The sequence below is a fragment of the Canis lupus genome, chromosome 16, assembly GCF_011100685.1.
Source record: "Canis lupus familiaris isolate Mischka breed German Shepherd chromosome 16, alternate assembly UU_Cfam_GSD_1.0, whole genome shotgun sequence".
Lineage (NCBI taxonomy): Eukaryota > Metazoa > Chordata > Mammalia > Carnivora > Canidae > Canis > Canis lupus.
The window spans coordinates 17,678,364-17,684,282 of record NC_049237.1 but is presented as its reverse complement, the minus strand read 5'-3'; the positions used below and the strand labels follow the sequence as shown (position 1 = coordinate 17,684,282).

The following is a 5,919-nucleotide window of genomic DNA, read 5'->3' as shown; positions in this document are numbered from 1 at the left end:
ATAAAATAATGCAACCCAAGAGTACAAAATCAATGTTTATAATCTTGATTATGTTATTGCATCTGAATTATATAATCTAGCACCTTCTCAAAACAGAAAGTCAGAAAACATTTTAAAAAGATTAATGAATTTGAGCATGATGAAGTTTTAGACTTCTATACAGAAAAGCTGCAATAAAAAGGTTAAACACAAATGCCTACCTGTGAAGAAATTTTTATTTTACTATTTTTAATTCACCATGTGTTGTACTACATTTCATACAGATCAATTATGAAATAAAAGATGAGACTGCAAAGTGGAAAATGGGCAAAGGACATGAATGGGCAATTCATCATAAAATTGCAAATGGTGCATAAACATATTGAGTTTCTTTTGTTGCTAGTAAGGCTGAAAATTGCAATAACGATATTTTACCTGTCAGGATTGCAAATGTTTAAAAGTGACAAAATGCAATACTGACCAAGATTAGGGGATGATACATACCTGCATTAGTTTGGTAGCACAAACAGAATCTTTCTAAATTATATAATAGCTAATAACATTTTAAGTGGTCACACAGTGGCTCATACAGACACACAGACACAGAAATACACTTCCAAGGAAAACATTAATTATCAGAGCTCCATGAGGAAGGAGAAGTAGATTTCCAAGTGCCTCCCAACGTGCAGGGAGTCCATCACTCAAAGCAGTACAACCAGTTCACGTCTTGTTAACCAACAGCTGTTGGTTTCTTTTCTTCATCCCCACCTGACAAGTTGTGCCCTTGAGTCTAGGAGAATTAAACAAGTAACCCATTGCTATTCAGTTCATGTGTCTTTCTTTTCTTAGCCACACAAAACCCCAGCTTGTTTTTTTGTTTTTAACTTTTTATTGGAGTATAATATACATATAAAAATGGTAAATAAGCTCTTAAGAGTAGAACTTCATAAAAGTTCTATAGATTTTTAGGGCTTCTAATGAAGGTTAGCAGGCTTACTCAATAAAGCTAGCAGATAAAAACAACCACTACCTACCTTTACAGCAGGAATAGAGATTTGTGTTCTGTGTTGTGGTGGTAGTGGTGGTGCTAGGAAGCAGCTGCCGCACCAGGAGCTACATATCCTGGGCTCTTTGCCATATGTCACCATCATAGGCAATGAAACAAGAGTGGAAGCATGTGTTTCATTTTGAGACCAAGGCAGCTAAGAAGGAGGAGTGCCTTCTCCACTCTTCCTTTCCCTTCTGTGGGGATCTTAGGAGCCACATGGAGTTGCCAGGATCTTGGAGATGGAGGTGTGTGCCAGAAGTTCACTGGGGTGGGGGAGTGCTCTCAAAAGTGACTCCTGTGCAGGAAGCAGGAAGAAGCAGGACGGCGGGGACCTGAACTGAGAGGCAGTTGTTATGGAGACCACGACTGAGACCTGGGGGATCTTTGGGGGCTGGATGGGACCCCATAGTTTTCCTGACTTGAGTCCTTACTCTCCTGCTTTAACAAGTATTTGTAGACTGTGATAAGCTTCTCCCAGGCCTATTACCAATTTTGTATATAATGAATTTGTGTATATGAAAATTAGTTTTTGTTAAACCACCTTGCAAAATATGCAATCACAATGTTAGTTATTTATTAATACGAAAGACCCCCCCCACCCCCGGTTGTCATGCCCTTTAAATTCTGAAATAGTCTCCTTGTTGAGAGTAATCAAATAAAAAAGTGCCCCCCCCCCTTTCCTTTGCCTGCATTAGAATACAACAGGCAGGTGGATGGATGGCATGTGTTATCCCAGATGTGGTAGAAATAGCTACAAGAGTAGCTCGTAATTCTTACAATAACAATGACATGAGCTTGGAATTCTTTAAATGTCAGGTTCTCATTAAAAAGCAGATCTCATTTTAAAAACTGCAGACAATTGCAGTTTGGCGAACTTGTCAAATCCAAAGAGCTAATTTAAATATCTATGGATAAACATTGTGAAAAACCTATTTTTTTGGTGGCATGGATAGATAATTCATGCCATCTATCTATTAGATCATAGATAATAAATACAGAATAAGCAACTTCTATGTACCAGAATAATATTTTTTAAAGATTTATTTATTTGAGAGAGGGGCAAAGGGAGAGAGAGAATCTCAAGCAGACTCCCTGCTGAGCGTGGAGCTGGAGGCAGGGCTGGATCTCACGACCCTGAGATCACAACCTGAGCAAAAATCGAGAGTTGGCCACTTAACTGACTGAGCCACCCAGATGCCCCCAGAATAATATTTTTATGAGAATCTTCAGATAGTTCTTCTATCAACCTTTTTTTTTAAATGTATAACCTCTTGCAACACTGTTGCTTCCATCTCCAAAAGCTTGTTCTAACCTCTGTATCTTTTGGGAATTGTTAATCTGAAGTCATGTATGCTTGATAATTTTTCACCAAGATGGTTTTGGGGTCCACTGAGTAAAAGAACCATTTGGCCATCTTGGCAATGTGAACTACTTAAACTTACAAATAAATCCCATTCGGACATTCAGTGTTGAGGAAATCACAATCTCATTATGTTAAGTCAGGCATCTGGGACTCAGTATTTGATAGGTGAGTGCTTAACATTGACTTTATTATTCTATCCTCACAATAATGCTGCAGCATTATTATTATTATTCTCATGTTTACAGGTCAGGAAGTTGAGACTAATAGGGTAGTAATTTGTTCAAGATAATATAATAGGCTAACCATTTTCTTTTATGCAGGACTCGTGGTTGTGCAACTTGCTAAACACAATAGCAGCTATCAGACATTCAAAATCAGAAATATCCAAGAAAATAGATTTTGCCCATTCATTGCTGAATTACTGCCCCTAAGACTTCTGCTTCCTAACCTACCCCAGTCCTTAGGGATAGTAGACCCTCTCATCTACTTTTATACTCACTGAAGAATCCCTATAATATTTGTGATAACTAAATCTTCAAATCCAGCCTTATTTTTCCCTTAAGTGCCTTGGGAAAAAAAGTGAAGTGACCCTTGGAATTTGGAAATGGGGGAAAATCTATTCAAATTCTAAAATCCACATAGAGCTGATCAGAAATAGGATATGCTACACATCCTTCGAGAAACAAAATGACTCTCAGGCTGGCAAGGCAATAAAATACTCTAAATGGATACATGAAATCTAAATTAAAAATCTGTGAAATAGAACAAGAACGTTATTTAGGCAAAAGTCAGAGCTCCCATGAAGACCTCGTGGAAGATTGTGTAAGGAGAGGAGATTGATGCAGCAGATGACACATTTCATATACCATTACATATACATGTGTGTAGGAATCTATATACATTGTCGGGTTTCCCACTAACAAGGCTGTCTGTGTGGTCACGACATCTCAAGTTCTTCAGTTGAGGAACAGATTTTAATAAATGCTTTTTATTCAAATAATGCTTGAACATATACTAAAAGCCACATAATAGGAGTATTAAAAGTCCTGGGACACATTCCTCTGCCCCATTCCAGGAAATAGCCATGTACAGCGACATGCAATTTGGGTTGTTCTTCTTTCATTATATCTTTATTGTTAAATAGTATGTTGGGTCCCTCTTGCTGGGTTTCTTGTTGACTGCTGGTTGTAAGGGTCAGGGGCTCAGCAGAGCCACACTGATTTTCGTCTCCTGCTGATTCCAGTTGTTCTAATTATGTCACCATTTTTCTTTCCTCTACTTGGTCCCATTTCAAACTTAAGTCTTTTATTTTCAATCTATTTCTCTCTCTCTCTCTCTCTCTCTCTCTCTGGTCAGTCTTCATCAGTCTCTTTTAGAACTCACTCAATATATGAGTGAATTTGTCTCTCTCTGCTGTCATTCTGTATACTGTATCTATGTTTTATCAAGATGGATCACATTTACTTTCTCTTCATTATCCACTGTTGAGCCTTCTAGGCTTTGTCTATAACCTAATCCTAAAATTTGAAAAAACGTGTTCGTCCTATTACAAATAGCAAATAATATTTCCTGCTTTCCTAGAATTCTGGTGTAACAATTGCTGTCACTTAACACCAGATTCTGTAGGATCAATGTGAGATGCAAATCTTCATTCTTCTTCTGACAGGAAAAGATTAAGGTCCTCATGCTGTGTTTTAGTTTAGACGAAATCATCTTGGACTTTCTTTCCTGGTGTTTCATATGGACTTTACTGGGAGAAAGCATGTCACTGTGTCCCATCCTCTTCACCCACACTGTGTGAAGCTCATTTCTCTTAAAGACCCTCTCTTTGAAGCCCGCTGCTCTCCTTCGGACACATTTCTCTCAAGGGCAATAACCAGGCCGTCATCCTAGGATTTCTTTCCAGTGAATGAGTTGCTTTCTGATTCTGATGATCCACACCTTCCCTATCCTTCATTTTCAGATCTGTTTTGCTGGCTTATGGATTCAGGAAACTTCCCCAGAAGGCTTTGGAAGTCAATTTTTTCGTCTCTTTCAGCTGCATGCCACTTTATTCTGTTCCTTCAGCTGCAAGTGACTTTATTCTGTTCTTAGACATGATTGAGGGATTTCCTGGTACAGGACTAAGGTTCAGAGTAATGTTCCTAAAAAGTCCTGAGGATTGATTGGGGATTGAGGATTAATTGCTCTTCATGCATCATTGGTGAGGAGACATCTGAGGCCAGCTGGAACCTCTGTGGGTCACCTGCTGAAGTTGTTCTATCTAAGCTTTTATGGCTTCTCCTTACCTGATGTTCTAAAATGTCTTAAATGCCCATCCAGAGATGGGCACCTTTTCATTAATCCCACTTGATACTTGATGGCCTGTCAGTGTGAAGGCTCAATCTCACTTGGCCCTGGATAATGATTGATATTTATTTGATTATTAGCTCTTTCTACTTCCTTTGGTCTCTCTGTAATATCTATTAATTAAATATTAGACCTTCTGGATTCAAACTCTGGCCCTTATCTTTCTTCATGTAATTTCTCTATTTTTGTACTCTAAATTCTGGATGATTTCCTTAGACTTTCCTTTGAACCCTTCTATTGAATAACTAACACTCCCTCCCATAACACACATGGTTCTATGTTAAATTCCAGGAGTTAATTCTTGTTTTCTGGTTGAACCTCTCTCATACCATGTTTCTTTATTTGTGCAAACATACTAATTTGTTCTTTTATTTTCTTTTTTTTTTTTTTTTTTTTTTTTTTTTTTTTTTTTTTTTTTTTTAAACCAGGGGAAAGCGCGAACGCAGTCCCCCACTACCACAAATTATGCAGTCGAGTTTCCCACATTTGGGGAAATCGCAGGGGTCAGCACATCCGGAGTGCAATGGATAAGCCTCGCCCTGGGAAAACCACCTTCGTGATCATGGTATCTCCCCTGTTCTTTTATTTTCTTACAGAAGATGTTAATTTTTTCTCTTATTTCCCTAATAAAAGGCTGTCTTACTTACCTCAATTTTTCTTTTTTCTTTTTAAGATTTTTATTTGTTTATTCATGAGAAAGAGAGGCAGAGACATAGGCAGACAGAGAAACAGGCTCCCCACAGGGAGCCCAATGTGGGACTCAATCCCAGGACCCCAGGATCATGGCCTGAGCTGAAGGCAGACGCTCAACCACTGAGCCAGCCAGGTGCCCCAATTTTTCTTTTTTATGCTACAGCATTTCCTCAAAGGTTTAGTTGTGGTTTTTTGTTGTGTTTTTCCTTTGTAGAATGTAGAGAGGTCCAGACTAGTGAAGAAATGTTGCTGAGAAGCAGGAAGGGGAAATGAGAATTTGGAGGTACATCTCATACATGGACCTTCCACTAACTGCCCTCTACTGGTTTTAGCAGATTTTCAATGGGAAGCACAGAACTCATGGGTCCCCCAAGACTAGGGTGACATCAGCTGAGTGGCCAAGTAAGTCCAGATGCCACAGTGCCCTTTCCTGAATCTCCTTGTCTAGACATGGTTCTTCCTTTTCTACACCCTTCCAGAGACTCAG

General features: G+C 38.9%; 1 non-coding gene across 1 annotated transcript; it reads right to left on the bottom strand.

Annotated features, from left to right (window-relative positions):
- Window positions 1–5,164: 5,164 nt before the first annotated feature.
- LOC119877123 lies at window positions 5,165–5,328 on the bottom strand. Its single transcript, XR_005371736.1, has one exon. It is a non-coding gene; the product is annotated as a U1 spliceosomal RNA (small nuclear RNA).
- Between the last annotated feature and the right edge of the window lie 591 nt (window positions 5,329–5,919).